We start from the raw sequence: 19273 nt of genomic DNA, 5'->3' as shown, positions 1-19273 counted from the left end.
TATTTATAAATAATAATGGAATAAGAGCGTCCAGAAGTGGAATTGTGCAAAGCCTCTGGAGAGTCACATTACATGAGAGATTGCTTTCACTGGCTACACTGGAAAAACCCAAGGGAGGAAAAGGTCATATTGGCCCAGCCCAGAGCTGGGCACCCAGGACATGCAGCTGAAACAGGATTCTGGTGAGTCCGTGTCCAGAGGAAGGGCTGCCAACGGATACTGAGCCAGGCTCAGGAAGAGCTCGGGCTGGTTGGTATTTGGGAATCTGAAGAGCACTGACAATGATCCCTTAATGCTCATGATCACAAAAACTCAGGTCCTCAGAGAGACACTCTCCCTTACTCCAATGGATCTCCAGCCTCGTTAACATAGCTATTCCCTCTAATCACAACACTCTCCAGGCTGCCAATCCTGTACATCTCTCATCTGTGCCTGCCACCAAGGGTGCCCCCAACGTGCTGGGGGCCTTCCTCACATTCTCCTGACATCTGATAGCAATGGAGGACACATGTATCTCTTCCCTGAGCTCACATGACTGGTCCATTTTTCTGCTCATACGCGGAAGGCACAGTAGCCTTCTCACATTTACCACAATGCACCTCTCACTGCCAAGTGATGTCCAACTTCCATTCTTCAGGACTGAGCTGTCCAGCATCACAGCTTAAGGCTGGGTACCAAGATGAGCCTCTGTTTCAGGGAGACGTCTGGGACACTACAAGAAACATGTAGCTTCCTCAAGCCAATCCAGCCCCCGTTCTTTCTCCGATTCAATTCTGGGCCGAGCACCCTGTCTGCCCAAGACAAAGGCACTGACAGGAGCGCTAGGGCTGTCCCTCCAGTCACCTTCCACAATCTAGTCATGGCTTTCTTCATCCATTTGGTTTTTCCCATGTGGACAGTTACAGCAAATGCTTCTAGGTAATTAAGGATCTCTTTTAGGAGATGGCAGGGAGTGAATGTGCTAGCTAGCAAACAAGAACATCTGAAGACCTCCCCATCTGGAGAGACACTTTGTTCCTCTGGACTCTGTGGCCCCAAATAAGGAAACTCCATTATCTCGGAAGCAGCAAAGGATGGAAAAAGGGGTCCGAACTTGGAGCCATGAAAGCCCTAGATTGGAATCTTGCTGGATACCTTTCCTTGTAAGGTGTGACCTGGTTTGTCTCTGACAAACCTGTCTCCTCAATTCAAAGTTGGAGCAGAAAGAAAGTGCTCCTAAGGCTGTCTGAAGGTGGAGCCCAGCTCCACTCCCCACACAGCAACTCCCCCAAATCTGGGTCCCCATATCTGTGCCACACTCAGCCTGATGGACTCACCTTCCCTGAGAAGACTCGGGCACTTCCAAGGCCCCTTCCCCTTTACCTCATGCCATCCTCATTCCCTCTGGGCACAGAAAAAAAGGGTGCCTCAGGTCTCCCTGTCTGTGGGGGGGCCAAGAGTGATGGGCAGGATGGTGAAGCTGGGAGCCCCAGGGACCCCTCCTCAGAATCAGGGACTTTAATGCATGAAATCAAGCACAGAAGATTAAGAAAGAAACCCAATCCCACTGGATTCCCTGAATACTAAGAGACGTCAGAGGAAAAACCCTGTTCTATCTCACCCAACCTCTTTCTACATATTTCTTCTATCCCCCTTCCCTTCCTTTCCTTCTCCCCCCTTTCTTCCTTTCCTTTCCCTTCTTCCTTCTTACTTTCTCTACTCCATCCTCTTCCACTCCCCCACTCCATCTTCTTCCTTCTCCCCTCCCCCACTCCATCCTCTCCCCACCTCCTCCCTCTCCCCTCTCCTTGCCCTTTCAAGCCATCCACAAGCCAGACTTGCTTCTCATGTGCCATCCTTTCAAAGATCCTCCGTTCCAGACAAACCAGTCTGTGGCTGCTTCCTGCCAACAATCTCTCTTCCCCTTCTGTGCCCGATCTCCTCTCCTGCCTCCCATCCCTGCCATCCTCCTGCAAGGCTCAGCAGTATCACCCCTTCCTCCAAAAAGCCTTCCCAGATACCCCCTGGGGTGGCAGTCTGCTCTCTCTCGTCCCTCACTCCCCTCCCCAGTTTACTTGGCATTTACCAGCAGACGTGTGTCATCCCCCAAACTAAGGTTTTCCAGGGCTAGCCCGGTGCCCTGCCCAACATAAGCTCTTAATAAAGGTTTGCTAGATTCAAACCGCTGAACCCGACAGGACTGAGGCACAAACTCCATGAGGTCAGAGATGGCTTGATCTCCCTCATGCTTTGACCTACTATGTGCTGAATTATGCTGCATAATCCCTGTATTAGGGTGGCACGAATGTAAGCTATTTCAAGCAATCCCTTAAAAATACAGATATTAAAAGCAAGCTCTTCCATTTCCAAAGCTGCAACTGCTGGAAGAGGGGCTGCTCGAAGGGGATGCTCCTGGGAGGCACCTCTCACCTCCCTGCCCCTGGCCCACAAAAGGACAAATGCTTTATGGACATCAGAGTTCAGCACTGGCTCTGGAGGCTGCAGACCACAGCAGCTGTTCACAGGAAGGAGCTCCAGGCTAAAAGGCTTACTAAAGGCCTGGACACTGTCGTCCTGCTCCTAACTCACTGAACATCAGAGGAAACCATTTCTTCTGTTTTTAAGCCCACTTCCCCATCTGCAAATGGGTAAGGAACCTTCCCTGCCTACTCCTTGGGCTATCCTAGAGATAAAATGAGCTCTTCCTGAGGCGCTTTAGAAACCAGCTAAAATTAGTTTAACCCATTCTTGAAACTGCTTCTAGGAAGTGTAACTTCAAGGGCACACACAGAAAAATGTCACCAGTGTTCTAAAACGCTGTGCAAAAGCTAAGTTTGTCCATGTACAGCCACAAGAAAAGTCACTGCGTTTCTGATACATCAATAAAACAGCATAAATTAAAGCCCCACGTGGCCAGCATTGTGCTCCTATAGAACCTGGAGGTTTGGGATAGTGGCTATGGGGGGGAGTGGAGCTGGGATCCACCCTCAGACACGGTAGGGAAAGGTCAGACGCCAAGGAATACAATCAATAAAGTTCCATCACTCCTTGTCCAAAAGCAGACATTGCAATATCGTTATTATTCAAGAAAATCTATTCTGAATTAAAGTCTTAATATAGCCAATTAATTTACCATGTGCTATAGACAAAAATAAATCACTCTACTGAAAAAAAAAATGCAAAAATGAGGGCTTCCTTCCTTTCTTTGCAAAAGTGAGGGTTTATGAACGTGCAACATGGCATGTACCATCAGGCTCAGTTGATATGTCACTTAGTTTGGATGCAATGCTTGTTTTCTACCATAGATGCTGGGTGGGATGGAGGGTGGGATGGTGCAGGAAGTCTTTCCTTTGTAGGCCCCTGACTACCCAACCCAGGGTAGAAATAGGCCCAACTCAAGAGCACTGGGCCTAAGAAACTGAAAGTGTATAAGCGCCCATAACTGGACAGCTCCCAGGCTTGGGAAGCCCATATAATTACCACCTTGAGCACACGCACCAGTGGGACCGGCTCCACTAGCCACACAAACATACCAGGGCACTGTAGACGTGAAGTTTCGTCTGGTAAAAGGTCTGGCATGTTACTATCTGCCCAGCCCAATAACAGACGTGTTTATGTGCCTTCCACGCACCAGACCTTCCCAGATGTTTGTGGAATTGCAGGACTGAAATTCCATAGCTAAGCTTAAAAACCTCTAGACCACATGGGGAGAATGATACTAGTTCTGGGTAATCCATCTGGGAAGCGTGAAGTGACAGGCCTCCCAAACAGAGCAACCAGCGGGGAACCATTTAGAGAGATTAGGAATAGCAACACTCAGAAGAGAAGGCTTCAGGGAATGGGAGCCCTATAAGCAAGTATCCGGAGGTTTTCATAAGGAAGACAAGAAAGACTGATTTAATGTGGTCCTGAAGGCTGGACCTTGGACTGGTGAGAAATTATGAAGACAGATTTTAGCTCAACATAAAGGAATCATCCGAAGTATCAGAGCTGGCTAAAAAGGGGAATGAACAACACTTCAAGGGCTCTGGCTCCTGATCCTGAAAGTTTTCCAGCTGGTCAACCTTCCCTCAGAGAGCTTTGGGTGTATGTCCAATATGGATCACCTATACAGTCTTTTCTCCTTTGGGACTCTCCAATACTAAGAAATAATGCAGGCTCATCCCTACTGATTTGCCCTAATTCTAACCCTTCCCAAAGCCTTGAGCAAAGCCCGAACACTTTGCCATTGATTACTTAGCTCCTGGCTTTTCAGGAAGGGCAGCAGCATACAAACCATGGCAAAGGGCACTGTCCACAAGAGTTTCAAGAAACAAAGTACGAACAACTAAGCAAAAGAGACTTTGCTACCAGCGGCAGCAGCAGCAGCAGCTCAGAGTTTTCCCACCATGTCCATAATCCAAAGTACTAAAGGGCTACATATAAGAGACGGGCCAGTCAGCACACATCAATCAGCATGGCAGCACATCAGATTCACAAGGGGGTAAATTCTATAGCGAACTGCAAGAACCTTCTGAGTCAAAGATGAGATTGTGTTCTGAGTTAGTGGCAAACATTTTAAAATAGTCTGATTACTTAAATAATTTATCAATTATAGTACAAAGGGAAACGATGATTAATAATAGCTCATTTTGAGCAGAACCAGGAGGTCATGTGTACACAGCAACAACAAGATTATACAGTGATCAATTTTGATCGCTCTCATCAACAATGAGGCGATTCAGACCAGTTCCAATGATCTTGTGATGTTAGAAAGCCATCTGTACCCAGAGAGAGGTCTGGGGAACTGAGGGTGGACCACAACATAGGATTCTCACTCTTTTTGTTGTTTGCTTGCATTTCATTTTCCTTCCCATTTTTTTCTCCCTTTTTGAGCTGATTTTTCTTGTACAGCAAGAAAGTTGTATAAATATGCATACATATATTGGATTTAAGATTTTAAAAAAAATTTTAATTAAAGTTTTTTATTTTCAAAATATATGCATGGATAATTTTTTAACACTGAGCTCTGCAAATCCTTGTGTTCCAAATTTTCCCCTCCTTCTCTCCACCCCCCTTCCCTAGATGGCAAGTAATTTAATATTGATCCAAATTACTTGCCATCTGCGGGAGGTAGTGGGGGAAAGGGAGAGAAAATTTGGAATACAAGGTTTTCCAGGGGCAAATGTTAGAAAATTACCCATGCATGTGTTTTGAAAATAAAAAGCTTTAATAAAAGAAAAATATAAAATAAATTAGCTCATTTCTCTTCGATTTAACAAAATGTCCTATTTTGGGGGCAATTCTGGATTTTAGAATTGGCAGGGACTTTGGTCATCTAAGCTTAAATCCTTTATCAAATAAGGATCCCATGAGCATGATGATAAGGAAGATGGAGGTCTAGATGTATAGTACGCTGAGTACTTTCTAAAATAATTTGTCATTTAACACTAACACTAATCCTGGGAGGCAGATAGTATAATTGCTATTCTGTCCATTTTAAAGATGAGAAAAATTAGGTTTCTGAGAAGGTCACATATCCAAGGTCACATAATTAATAAACAACCAAATCAGGAACAAACCTCAGGTCTTTGGATTCCTTGGGAAAGCTCCATAGTCTGCTGGCGATCCAGTGATTTCCTAAAGATGAAATGCTAAGAACAGGTGCCCCCAGGTTCTAGATTTCTCCACTTCCAAAACCTTATCATTTTGGTAAAAGATGAAAACAGAGGAACAGACTTGCCCACTGCCCATTCCTCCCACCACAAGCATTTTTGCTTCCTGAGCACCAAATGCTGCCAGTTTCCAGCCAAATAATAAAAAGAGTTCAGGGCTCTGGAAGGCAACAACCACCCAGACCTATCCTGGCCCAGTCAAAATGAAGAGGCTCAGCCACAAGTGATCCCGGGCCAACTGAAGAGAACTCCATTGTAGACAAGCCTCAAGGAGTCAACATGCTCATCTGCCTCTCTATGAATTTATGAAATCCCAAACCACTCTCCTGAGAAGAAAGAAGCCAACTCCTAAGGCAGTAAATGAAAAGGAAAGTCCACTGCAGAGTCTTGAGAGCTCTTACAAAGGAAGAGAAAGATCACTCTTCTTGGCCAACTGTGAACGCGGGCCGGAGCAGAGCACAAGGGAGAATGATGACATGAGAAGCTAAGAAGCCCAATTCTGACCACCGATGAACTCTGGGAAAAATGGTGTCCTCGTCACTCCCATCACCCACTTCTACTTCTAGACTTTACAGGTGATCCTCCACCAGCTCTGGCAGGGGCGAGATCTTTACACCTCCATTTCATGGCTGAAGGCACTGAGGTTCTGAGAGGGGAGGAAGGAGGCGGGTTTTGAAGCCGCTTCTCCTGACTCCAAGGTCACGGTCTCACCCCACCACACTGCCTCTCAAGCTGTGTTCTGTCGATGTCACGCAGCCGCTGGAGGACCAAATGAGAAAGGGGCCCCTGCCAACAAGTGCACACGCACATCCCTCCGCAGAGGCAGAAACATTTTGAGTCTTTGTAGCTCCAGAAGTTGGTGGGCACAGGGTGAATGTACGCAAATGAACTGCCACCTGAATCCCCTCTTCCGTGTCTCTAGCAGCATCCACACCCCACACCCAACACACTTCACAGAGTGCTCTCGAAGGAACACAGTATTTGACAAAGACTATTAGCTCACTACCTGAGGCCCTACAGGTGGGGAAACTGAGGCTCAGAGGCAAAGGGACTTGCTCCTGGTATCCCAGCCAGTAGGTAACAGAGGGAGGATTCCAACCCGAGTCATCTCGTTCCGCACCATGCCAGCTCCAGGAGCCAGTGAGATGCTGGGATGGATGACTGGCTCTTACATAAACCGTTCCTGTTTCCCTTCCAAACACAGGCTGTCACGTATTGCTACAGAAGGGCAGGCAACTTAAGTGCTAGACTAGAAAGCATGAAACCCAAACACAAGCTGGCCCCACTCACCAAACAGTCTTGAATGCACACGAGTCACTGAAACACTCCTGAATCTGCGGAGGAGAAAACATTCTTGTTAATTAGGATGTCATTTGCAAGAATCCAGCTTTTCCCCCAATCTAACTATCCCAGGCTCATCTTTCCTGTCTTCAGTCCATCTTCCCCAAACTGCCCAAAGCATTTGGGGTAAGCAGGAAGGTCCCCCTCCAATAACAGAGACCAAAACGCCATTTGCCCAAGGGTGGATCTACTTCATCCCTCAGTCATAAACCAGTAGGATTAAAAAAGCACCCAGAATTCATCAAGTTCAACGGGTTAAAAAAAAACTGCAGCCCAGCAGCCTGATGGACTTCCCTAAGGTCACACTGTGGGTAAGCTATGACTCAGCCCTTGGGACTTCCCATTCAACCAGACTACTCAGCATCCCTCAAAGAGCACTTTTCAGTGTCAGAGGAAAGCTTAGTGTGTCATGTCTCTAAAAAGCTGAACTCATTATCTAGAAACTCTTCCTTAGAAATAATTATTATGTCTATTAACGACTCACGTTTCTATATAATACTCATCCAGAACCCGATCCCTAGGTAACCCTATGAGGTGTATGTGTATATATAATTCAAGTATTTTACAACGATTTCACAACAGAAATAATTTTTTTTTTAAAGGATGGAAGAGATTAGGGCAAAAAGCTAGACATGAGGGGAAAACTAATATGGAAGATCATATACAGTTGGGGGGGGTATGTTGTACTATTATATAAGCTTTCTTGAAATGGAAAATTTTTGGTGAATTTCTTGTGCTCTGATATGCATATAACTTTTTTCTTTTTCTGTTTTTCTCTAGTTTCTTTTTTTCCATTTTCTATTTAAGTTCTAAATAAATACATATACAAAAAAGGATGTTTACCTAATACTATAATAAATAACGCAATATATAATATAAATTATAATAAATACAGTACATTTAAAAAAGAAAAAGAACTTTTTCTTTTTTAAATGTACTGTATTTATTATAATTTTATTATAAATTTATATTTAATATAATAAATAAATATAAATAAAATTTATCATAAATTTCTTCAAAAGGTAGTGATTATCAGGGAGGGAATGTCTGGTGAAGGGAATAGCTTGAGCAAAAATTCAGAGGTAGGGAGGCCGGAACTAGAACCAAGAGTAACCAGGACTTAAAGCAAGACCAGACTAGGGCTAAGTTTCAGAGGCTATGGATGCCTGAAGCAGGAATTTGTACTTAATGAAGTAAACAATGGAAAGCCACCGGGTTTGTGTGAGGAAAGGGGGGGTGGGGAGAAATTTGGAACACAAGGTTTGGCAAAGGTGAATGTTGAAAACTAACTTTGCGTGTGTTTGGAAAAATAAAAAGGTATTAACGATGGAAAGCTATGTGGGTGGTTTGGAGGAAGGAAGGGGCACAATCAGTGCCATCCCCAGAAAGACTGATGTGTATAAAGCAGCGTGTCAGAGGAAGGGTGCTTGGGGCACCAGCTACCAGGCCATTGTGACAGCACCCTAAGAGATGAGAAGGAACAGAGTGAGGCTGGTGACCCCAGCAATGCAGAGGACGGAGCAGCACCAAGATGCCCACCGAGGAAAATGGGAGAGAAAGTATGGAGGTGTGGGGAGACGAAAGAGCTTATGTTCTGGATGCGTGCGCTTGAGGGGCCAGAAAGACTGAGGTGAATGTCCAACCGAAGGAGGGTAGGAGGAGGACAGAGAGACAGAGACAGAGAGACAGAGAGAGAGAGGAACAGAGACAGAGACAGAGCTAAAAACTAAGTGCCAAGAAAACCTTCTAGGAGCACCTACATTTCTAGACAAGGGCAGCTGGGAAACTACAGAACAGTCCTAGATGGAAAGCTGAGCAGGACAGCTGAGCCAAGCATGATTCTAAGAGGGTAGTCAAGAACTAAGCAGGCAGAGAAACAGGCAGAATGGGAACGGTTTAGGGACCTTAGAGATCCCTACTCCAGCCCCCCTTACAGATAAGCAAACTGTGATCCAGCACAGGGAAGTGCCCAAGGTAGAGAGTGCAAGTGTGATTCTCCCCACTTTACAACTAAAGAGACTGAGGTTTAGCTTCCGTGAGGAGCCCAAGATCTTCACCCCCTCAAACCCAAGCAGTGTGAAGCCATTAGCACCTCCCACGTCTGGCTAACCCAAATATGGCTGTAGGCAAGAGTGCCACTAAACAGGCCGGCCAGCACCAACCTCGGCTGCACAGGGAAGGCTCCCCGGAGAGGGGCCAGAGATGTTCCCCCAAGACCATCAGACCTGGCCAGAACAGCAGCCGAGAAGGCTGAGGCAAAGCAGGCCCGGCCGGGAGAGAGGCGGGCCCTGCCCAAGACTTACTGCAAATGGTGAGCTTACGAGCTGGACTCTGACAAAATGACTAATTTTAGCAATAATTTCAGAACAAGACGAGTGGATCGCCTCCGGAGAGCAGACTGCCACACACACCCACTAACACATTTACCCAATACCGAAGGATGACAGAGAGGAAGAAACCGCTCTCTCTTCTGTCCTCTTCCTCTCCTCTCCCCGGCCCCACCGTCTATTTGTGACTCACTCAAACTCAGAACGCTCACTGCTCTCTCTCATCTTACTGTCAGCCATTACTCTCCTCTGAGAAGGCCGTCGTGTTTTCCAATTATCGCACTGAGCAGCTGTGTGTCCTTGGTCAGCCTCGGTTTCCTCACCTGTCCAATCCTGTGATCACTCCCAAACCCTCCAACCCATTCTGGTCCCAAGCCAGCCTCGCCATTCAGGGTGTCCCTCGGGGAAGATGTCACCCAGCCAAGTGAACCCAGCAGCAACCGGGAGACTTTTCAAATTTGCTCATAAACATCCGTCTCACTTTGGGTGGACAAACAAGACCAAAGAGAGAAAGCAAAAGCTAAGATCTATCAATTCCTGACCCTGGGCAAAAAGGATGGGCACATAGCCCTTTCTAGGGGATTTTACATCTCCCTAGATGCATCTGTCCTCCAACCCTAGCCAAAGGCACATGTAACACCCTACCCACCCACCCAAAGGAGCACTTCTCAGTTCCTTGTTCTGGGAGTCTGCAGCCCAGCCTCTCCACATCATGCTTCCTTCACATATTCCTTACACTTGTGAACCAAGAGAGAATGAATGCACTTAGGAATGAAAACTTTGGGAGAGGGACCCCAGGAAGACCCTTTTAGAGCAACCACACCGACTCCAGCCTTCCAGAAGATCCAGAACTTTGCTTAGCTTTTCAGACTTCATGGTTAAAAAAGAAAAAAAAAAAAGCTTTATTAATTTTTTTTTAAATCTACACACAAAACATCTGTAATAAACATCTGTCTCTGGGTGGACAAACAAGGCCAAAGGGAGAAAGCAACAAACAGCTAACGCCACCAATTCCTGACACCACAGATTACACCAAGTATAAGGGCCTGACCTCGGGCAAGGTTCTCTAAAAGGCAGCCCAGGGCCTGGAATTGGGAAAACATGAGGCCTAATTCTGGCTCTATTGCTTTTCTTCAGTTTCCTCAACTGTAAAATAGAGCACGTGCTTAGTACAGTGTCTGGCATCCAGCAGGCACTTGATAAATGTTTCTTCCCTTCCCTTCCCTTCCCCTTCCGGGATCTCAGCTGCTCTTCTGCAAAATAGGGGGACTGAGTTATATTTGTGATCAAGGACCCTTCTCAGCTTTATATGTATGTTTAAAACTCAAGCAGAAAGGAAACCTGGATGGAAAACAGCAAGTCATTGATCACACGGGAATGACTCCATTTCCTGAGCAGGATTAAGCGGGGAGGGGGGGAAGGGAGGGCGAAGAGAAGGGGGTTCCAAAGGGCTCTTCACAACAGCTCCAAGACAAGGATGCATCGTCCATGGTCCATCCCTGTGCACACTAATCACAGGCTCAGGATCTCAGAGGTGAGAGGCCAGGGATCAACTTGCCCATGAAGGTCTACCTTATCTGAGCTCAGGAAGGGGAGGGAAGAGGCTCAGTGATCAGGGATATGGGGGGGCGAGGACTCTCGAGCTTCCACTTTCCTGACCGCCCTCCCCCAACCTGGAAGAAATTCACATCACCAGGAACACAGGTGCCTCCTCGGAGGTTGCTGTGACATTTTTCCTGACCTGACCATACGATGGTTTTATTCTGACGTAGAGCATGTTCCCTGGCTCAGAAGCAGCCTGCTCCCCTCTAAAAACCAAGACTCCTAGACCTGGTCAGGTGGTACAAGGCAGCCCCACAATGAAAGGGGTGAAACTGTGGCTTGAGGGAAACTTCCATTTCTTCCAATTCTCAAATTCCAAAAGCTGTAAAGATAGTGAGCACACAAGTCTCTGCCTAACTATGCACTGTCCACTTAACTGGATGAGATCCAATTCATTAGTTGCCTGAGTTACACACCCAATGACCCAATTCTGCTGAATAATCCCCAGAGCCAACTTCATCTGTGGAAGTTCCAGGATGACATCAAGGGTACCTCTCCTACACATGCATAGTGGCTCACAGGACTCTCTCACTACTGCAAGATAGGAGGTACAAACATTATCATCCCCATTTTATAGATGAAGAAACTAAGGCTCAAAGGCCCAGGGCAAAGGTAAAATACTGCTGAAAGCTTTATGAGAGCCTTTCTTTCACTTCAAGGGCACCAAGAAAGGCTACCTCTTGTAGTTCCTCCCTACCATGATGAATTTATACCCACCCTATTGCTCTGGCCACTTACTTTTTTTTTTTTAATAATAGCTTTTTATTTTCAAAATATATGCAAAGGTAGTTCTCCACATTCACCCTTGCAGAACTTTAAGTTCTCTATTTTTCTCCCTCCTTTCCCCTTCCCCCTCTCCTTACACAGTAATTAATCTAGTACAGGTTAAACATGTACAATTCTAAACATTTCCACATCTATCATGCTGCAAAGATAAATCAGATCAAAGAGTTAAAAAAGGAAAGAAAAAACAAGCAAACAACAAAATACTATGTTGTGACCTACATTCAGTACCCACGGATGTAGATGGCTCTTTCTATCACAAGTCTATTGGAACCGGCCTGAATCACCTCATGTTGAAGAGAGCCGTGTCCCTCAGAATTGATCATCCTATAACCTAGTTGTTGCTATATATAATGATCTCCTGATTCTGCTCATTTCACTCAGCATCAGTTCATGTAAGTCTCTCCAGGCTCTAAAATCATCCTGCTGATCGTTTCTTATAGAACAATAATATTCCATAACATTCATATACCATAACTTATTCAGCCATTCTCCAACCGATGGGCATCCACTCAGCTTCCAGTAGCTTGCCACTACAAAAAGGGCTGCCACAAACATTTTGGCACATGTGGGTCCTTTTTCTGGCCACTTTATTAAAGAGAATATTTTACATTTCCTGTTCCTTCATATTCAAATCTGGAATGGTTTGAAATTTCAAGATGAAGGTGATCCTAGAAATTATCTTGCCCATCTCCTCCCCGGGGCAGGCTCTGCTTCAGCAATCCCAGACAGCCAGGGACTGTTGTTCTAAAGGTCACAAGCTCCAAAGAGCACATTCTATAAATTAACATGTGCCTTGCCTAGCCCTACTACCCTCAAATACTGGGGTTGAACCAGGCACCCCTCAGTGGTGGAACCTGCTGCAAAAGCGCCTGTGCCCAAGGTGCTCTGTAGTCAAGTCCCTGGGAATCTGGGGCTTCTTGAAGAAAAAGCCCAACAGTCTTCACTTGATCTTCCCCTCAGCTGGCTGACTGGGCTTTTTTCTCATGCACAGCTTCCCTATCATTCTGCCAGATTCTGGGAACTCAAAAATGACTTGCAAGCAAGATAGTTGTTTAAATACGTATGCACATATTGGATTAAACACATTTTACCATGTTTAAGATATATTGGACTACTTGCCATCTGGGAGAGGGGGTGGAGGAAGGGAGGGAAAAATTGAAACACAAGGTTGTGCAAGAGTTAATGTCAAAGAATTATTCATAAAAAGCTTTAATTTTTAAAAAAATCATCCCACATGACTACTCTCTCATTGCTACAGAATCTGAGAATAACCTACATACACATCAAGGACATCATTAATAAAAATGTGAAAAGAGTCGACTTTCACAAATGATATTGACCAACACAACACATATTTGTGATCATAAAAGTAATAAAAAGATGCAGAAAAATTTAAGATCCTACTGTATTTATTAAATATTGAATATTAAATATTCAATTAAAAATTGAATAAAAATTAAATATTGAATATTAAATATTCAATTTAAAATTGAATAAAAATTAAATATTGAATACTAAAAATATTAACATTTTCTTGAATATTAAAAGTTTTTTATTCAGAAAAAAAAAGAAAAATTATTTACAAACAGAGGCTCTTTTGGGGGGACTAAGAATTGGAAATTGAGAAAATGCCCATCAGTTGAGGAATGGCTGTGGTATGACTGTATGAGATGACAAGAAGGATGACTTCAGAAAAACCTAGAAAAGCTTATGGGAACCGACGCAAAGGGAAGTGAACAGAACCAGGAGAATATCGGGCAACTGTAACGGCAACAAAGAAAGGTGAATGACTTAACTATTCTTGGCAATACAATGATCCGAGACAATCCCAAAGAACTCATGAGGAAATATATTATCTGTCTCCAGAGAAAAAATGGATATTGCCTGAATATAGAAATAGGTTATTTTCCATTTTCTTTTTCATTTTTTCTTTTCTTGTATAAAATGACTAATATGGAAATGTTTTAATATAATCGCACATGTATAATTTATATCTGATTACTTCTCAAGAAGGGGAAAGGACAGAATTTGGAACACAAAAACTTTAAAAGTTTTTTTGAATGACTAGCAAAAATTTCCCTAAAATTTTGAATTATGCAACCATGAATTTCCATGTGACCAGACAACACCATTGCTCAATCCTTACAGGGGAGGGGGGGGGAGGGATATGGAATATGGGGGTGTGTGTAGTTTTCTAGTACTTCACTCCAACTAAGCAGAAGCATCCTGCTCGCACTGGAGTATTTCTGGTTCCACAAACTCTCCCATTCATGCAACCAACCAATATATTTCTTCAGCATTTACTGTGGGCAATGTTGCCCTGGGCTAGGAAAGAGGCCAGAAGTAGGGCAACATGCTACCTGGGACCCAGGGAGGCTAAGGCCTTCTGACGCTTCACCCTGGCCATAAGCTGACTCTGGTTTGCAAAGATTGAGCCAGGGTCGGGCAGGTCCCACCAAATCCAAAGGCTCTGAAGGCAGGCCTGGGTGAGGCAAGGCATGGGGCTCATCACCAGACTTAAGGCTGTACTGGGCCACAGAACGCCCCAAGACTACCTACAAAAGAAAAAGGGGGCCCGAGCCACAGCTGTGTGGGGAATACTTACATGGAGGAAATCCAGGGTCATGAAGATTAAAGATATCTCACCACCAGTGGCAGTGAGGGGATAAGAGAAAAGTCTCTCGAGACTAAATGGGGGCTGGCCTGGGTGGGAAGAGGTTGGGCACTGGTGACTGGTGTCACACACGGACAGCTGAGGATACTTGGAACTGGGAAAGACCACTGAGATTTTCCAACTCCTTCATCTTAAAGGCAAAACTGAAGTCCCCATGATGCTAATGAGGCACTGAGGCAGGTGGCAGCCTGTGTCTCGAGAGATGAGCACCTGGGGTCTGGGCTTATCCGCGATTCCTATTCCCCAGGGTCCTTGCCTCAAACCTGAGAGGCCCTCAAAGGTCAGCCTGATGCTGGGCCTTGTCCTGGAGAGGATCTCCCTGTGTGGTGGGAAGGTGGGATTCCAGCTCAGCTGATGCCTTAAATCAACAAATCTCCTCCCCGGAAGTCCCGCCTTCTCTTCACAGCCCAGACCACTCTTGTCTCCCAGAGGTCTTAATATTTTAACTTCTATTTCACTGAACTCTGTTCGTTTCTTCATGAAAGTGAGGGGATGGGCCCCTGGGCCCTCAGGGGCCTTGCCAGTGGAGCCCAAGCACTAGCAAGGCTGCCCAAGCATTTTTATTTAGTTGAGAAAGGCTGCCTCCTCAGCATCCTGGGCTGTCCCTGCCACAAGTCGCTCCAGCTCCCCAGGGCTCCTCCACATCTGGAATGCTCTCCTCCCTCCTCAGTTCCATCCCCTAGCTCAAACCCCAGCTGCTTACAGGGGACAGCCCTTGCTGCCCCCTCAGGCCAGGGCCTGCCCTCTGGTGACTGTCTCCAATTTCTCCCACCTGCAACTTTTTCATTCATAATTGTTTTCCTATCTCTCTCTCTCTCTCTCTCTCTCTCAGCTTGATTGCCTCTTGCCTTCTGATGTAAGCTTGGCACAGTGTCTGGCACACAGAAGGGGCTTAATAAATGCTTGTTGAAGGACTAACAGAAGAGCTGCCTCAATTTCCCTTGACTCCCAAGGATTCTGAAGACTTGCATGCATATGTGTAGTGATGGCCTGTATGTACAGCTGGGGGAAGCCCAGCCCATCACACAGGCAGCTCCTTACCAGGATGGCTACAAGTGATACATTTTTTGGCCCTAACTCCCAGCAGCCCCCCACTCGGTCTAGCAGAAACAGCCAACCGCAGGAGCAGAGGGTGGATGTTCCCCCACTAAAAGCACTGATTCTTGAAGAATTAAGCAATGAGAGTTCTTGGGATCCATTTCCCACCTGCCTTTTGACTGTAAACGCACTTGAGGACAGAGACTGGGTCTTTTTTCCTCTTGCTAATGTCTGCTGAACTAAACTGATGAAGAAAAGGAAAATGCAAAATCTGAGGCACTGCCCCAAGTGCTGTGCCCACAGTGCCAGGGCCCGGAAGTTGGCAGGCTCCAGCGCTGACCCACCAGAGGTTTCCACAACATATCCATATTTGAATACCTTCTGATCCACCTGCCTACCATGTTCCCAGCTTCCTCCTCCGCTTCTGGGTCTGCTCTTTTGGCATCTGCTGGAGGGGCCAGAGTCTTCAATAGAAAAATGTCTTTGGGGAGCTCAAAGTACAAGTCATACCCGAGGACAGAAGGAACAGCAAGTTCTCTGCATGTTTTCAGTGGCCTACATTGGCCCAGAGGCATGTTCTCCCAGGGCAGGAATGAGGAAAGAGTTGCTTTTTTGCAGGATTGCCACCCCCCCCTCCCCAATTCCCCTTGCTCATCTGCCTGTCCCTCAGTGCCCACAGCACCTCCCCAGAGCACACTGCAGCAGCACTCCTTGAAGTCATCGGAACCCAAAGTCCACACATCGGAATCCAAAGCCCTCAAATCGCAATGATCTGGCAGACAACCTGATAACCTGCCCCTCTTGTCTGACAGAGGAGGGAACTAAGCTCACTAAGGCCATCCACTGAGTTGGACATTGAGCAGGGAGGTGGCCCGAGTCTTTTCCGCGACAAGATGCTGGTAGGAAATATGACAGAGCACTTATATAAATGTTCTTGGAGGAAGACTTCCAGCACAGGTGAAAGGGATAAGAAGAGCGGAAAAGGAAGAGCGTGGGGAGAGAACCAGACTTAGAGTCACAGGCCCCAAATTCAAATCCTGACTCTGCTATTTGTATTACTTGTGTGAGCTCAGGCAAGCCACTTTAGCTCTCTGGAGCCTCAGTCTCCCCACTTCTAAAATGGGACTGTTGAGCCAGATGATCTCTAAGATCCCTTTTTGTTCTACAGGTGATTCGGTGTGACCATTTCTAGTCTGGAATTGAGACATCCTCTCAATTCAAATTACTACTGAACAGAGCTGGTATCCTCCTCTTCAATGCTTAACTAGGCTTTGGGCAAAAACATCATGGTATAACAGTCAGAAAACCTGGATCCGATGGGCAAGTCACCAAAATGCTTCAAGGTGCCATTTTTTTTTCATCTGCAGAACTGCCCTTCCTACTGCACAGGGAGGGTTTTAGGGAATTTTTAATAACATTTGCAAACAATATCCATGTGACATTATGTCCGGATCTCAACCTGGACATCTGTAAAACAGAGATAACGATCCAATCAAGGGCGCAGGAACTGAATCCTAATTAGGGATACAGCTACGCCTGTACCAGGGGACAGAGACAGACGCAGACAGAAGCCCTTTGGCCCTGGAGCTTCATGGGTCATTGAGACCATCTCACTTTGTAAGCTGACAAGGACTACGCAGGCACTCGCTGTCACTCTTGCCCAAATCATTCACTTTCTGGATCCTTGGCCATCGACAGACCTATGCTGGTTAGTGATAGAAGTGACTGAAAGAAGGCACAGGAAAGCCCTCTTGTAAAATAGGTGTGAGAAAAAAGGCAGTTATGAATAAGAGGAGGCCAAGAAACCAAGTCACTCACACCTGAATTCATCTAGTCGACAAGACTTCAATGGCTCTGACGTGAGCTGGCAGTCTCATATGCTGGAAAATAGAAGTACTCTGAGTGCCCAAATTCCCTTCCTGAACCCAAAGGATTCCTCTTTTCTGGGCAGCTCTTCAGCTTGAAGAGCCCGTGGGGAAAGGCTGGGGGTGAGGGGAAACAGCAGAATCCCTCTGACTCCTCCATAGACATAGTCCTTCCTCTGCCGCCATTGTTCCCTTCAGCTGGACATCTGGGGGGTGGCAGGCCTTGGAATCACTTTCTCTTGCAAATGTTTATTCCTCCACCACTCTGGCTGTGTACACTAAGGCCTAAGGAGGACCCATGGCGATTGGCCAGAAGGTGGTACGGGAATGCTTAGAATACAAGAAACCGTGTTCTAAAAGATCACTGGACACAGCCATCCTATCATCAGGCGTCTGGGGCCTGGTCTGGTGTTTACAACACTGTCCACTGGGAAGGAGACGGGAGCCAATGCAGGACTAAGAGCAGAGTTGCTGCCCCACTGCCGGATCCAAGCTGTCTGGCTTCTCACTTTTTCTTGGAGGAGAGTTTGGTGAGGAACAGAGCAGAAAATGACTATCGATAAAATATTAAATCACGAGAGCAGTAACTAGGGAGGGACAGCGAGATCTCTGTCCCTCTCCGTGAATCAGCATCCCTCCAGCAAACTGTCCCAGGAGGGAAGGGAGATGCAGTTTCTCCTATCGGACTCATTAACCACAAGCCCAAATACCAAAGGTCTGGTGGCAGCCGCTTCCGTCTGGCCCAAAGATAAGCCGAGTCTAGGCCAGGACAGAGATGACTTTCCATTGTTCTTTCCAGTTTATACAATGCTTTCCCCCCTGAGATCCAGAACATAAACATGGCTGCAGAATGTTGAAGTTGGATGAAGCTGTAGAAACAGACTCTCTAGTCCAGATGAGAAAGCTAAAAGGAAGGGATTTTGCCCAAAGTTACACAGCTTGTTGGCGTTAGGGCACCAGAATGAGATGGACAGTCCTAGTCCCACTGTACAGGTTAAGGTTCCTGGGTGGACAGCTCGTTCATGGTCCCACAGCTCCGCCATATCCAGAGCCAGGCATTGATCACCAATCCCAAGAGCCACTGGGTCACGCTTCCTCGGGCGGCAACGGCTCCTCTTTGGGCAGGGAAAGAACTCTGAGCCCAAGGCCAAGAGGCTCTGCAGGGAGCAGACCAAAACCAGGGAAGCCCACTTCTGGCTGCCTTTTGTCCTGATTCTGTGAGCCAGGCAGCTTTTCTCTAAAGGGAAGAGAATGTCCTGGGCCAACGAAACCCTCTGTCTTGGAGTCTGGTCCCTGACCCTGCATGGCGGGGGGTGAGGGCCTTGACGACCTAGATCACAGATCTCCAGAGGACAGCTCTCAGCGAGCTGGGCAGCGGGTCAGGAGGAGCCAGGGCGGGAAGTGGGGCGAAGGGAAGACTTCCATATACCCAGTCCGGTCCTGCATTCCCTGGGTGCCAAACGCCACACTGAGCACCAGAGAGACCGAGAGAAAAGGGGACCTCCCACCCACCCTCACGTACGGAGACAACACACAACAGCACGTTCAGCCACAAGGCAGACGAAGAGATGACATAAGCAGGTCGGATGATCCTGCCAGGGAACTGCAGGCCATAAGCAGGGTGGGCAACCGGGCCTTTGGGAACTGAGGGGACACAGGAAAGGCCTGGAAGGCTTCCTCAGGAGAAACGGGATCCTCAACCATGGATTGCATGACAATTCTAATAATTCTTGGCTGCTCTAGTGGGACAGCACAAAGAATCCTAGGTTTAGATCCCGATTCTTCCTACTTGTGAACCATCTGCCCTTAGGGAAGATGTTCCTCTCCTCACTGTGCTTCCTTATCCCCATAAAGGAAGGATGATCAGGTTCTCCTAAACTATAGGATCAATTGTGAAGATTGAAGGACCCTGCCTCATTTTCCCTGTGTATCCCCTAGTGCTCAGGAGAAGAGCCAGGGCCAGTTAAATGTGACTGTGGATGAGGTCAGAAATGAATCAGTTAATTA

The 19273-nt window shown here is 46.5% G+C and overlaps 1 protein-coding gene across 4 annotated transcripts in view; it reads right to left on the bottom strand.

Annotated features, from left to right (window-relative positions):
* PACSIN2 (protein kinase C and casein kinase substrate in neurons 2) overlaps nt 1–19273 on the bottom strand; it is a 145290-nt gene that overhangs the window by 98654 nt on the left and 27363 nt on the right. For 3 of the 4 annotated variants that reach the window (XM_051962259.1, XM_051962263.1, XM_051962260.1), the window contains exon 2: nt 6924–6967. The exons of the other annotated variant lie outside the window; for it this stretch is intronic. The gene's annotated coding sequence lies outside the window, so the exon portion shown is untranslated. The remainder of the gene's footprint in view (nt 1–6923; nt 6968–19273) is intronic. 4 annotated transcript variants of the gene reach the window in all.

This window comes from Antechinus flavipes, chromosome 5, assembly GCF_016432865.1.
Source record: "Antechinus flavipes isolate AdamAnt ecotype Samford, QLD, Australia chromosome 5, AdamAnt_v2, whole genome shotgun sequence".
NCBI classification, from domain to species: Eukaryota; Metazoa; Chordata; class Mammalia; order Dasyuromorphia; family Dasyuridae; genus Antechinus; species Antechinus flavipes.
This window is presented reverse-complemented; position numbering and strand designations above follow the sequence as displayed.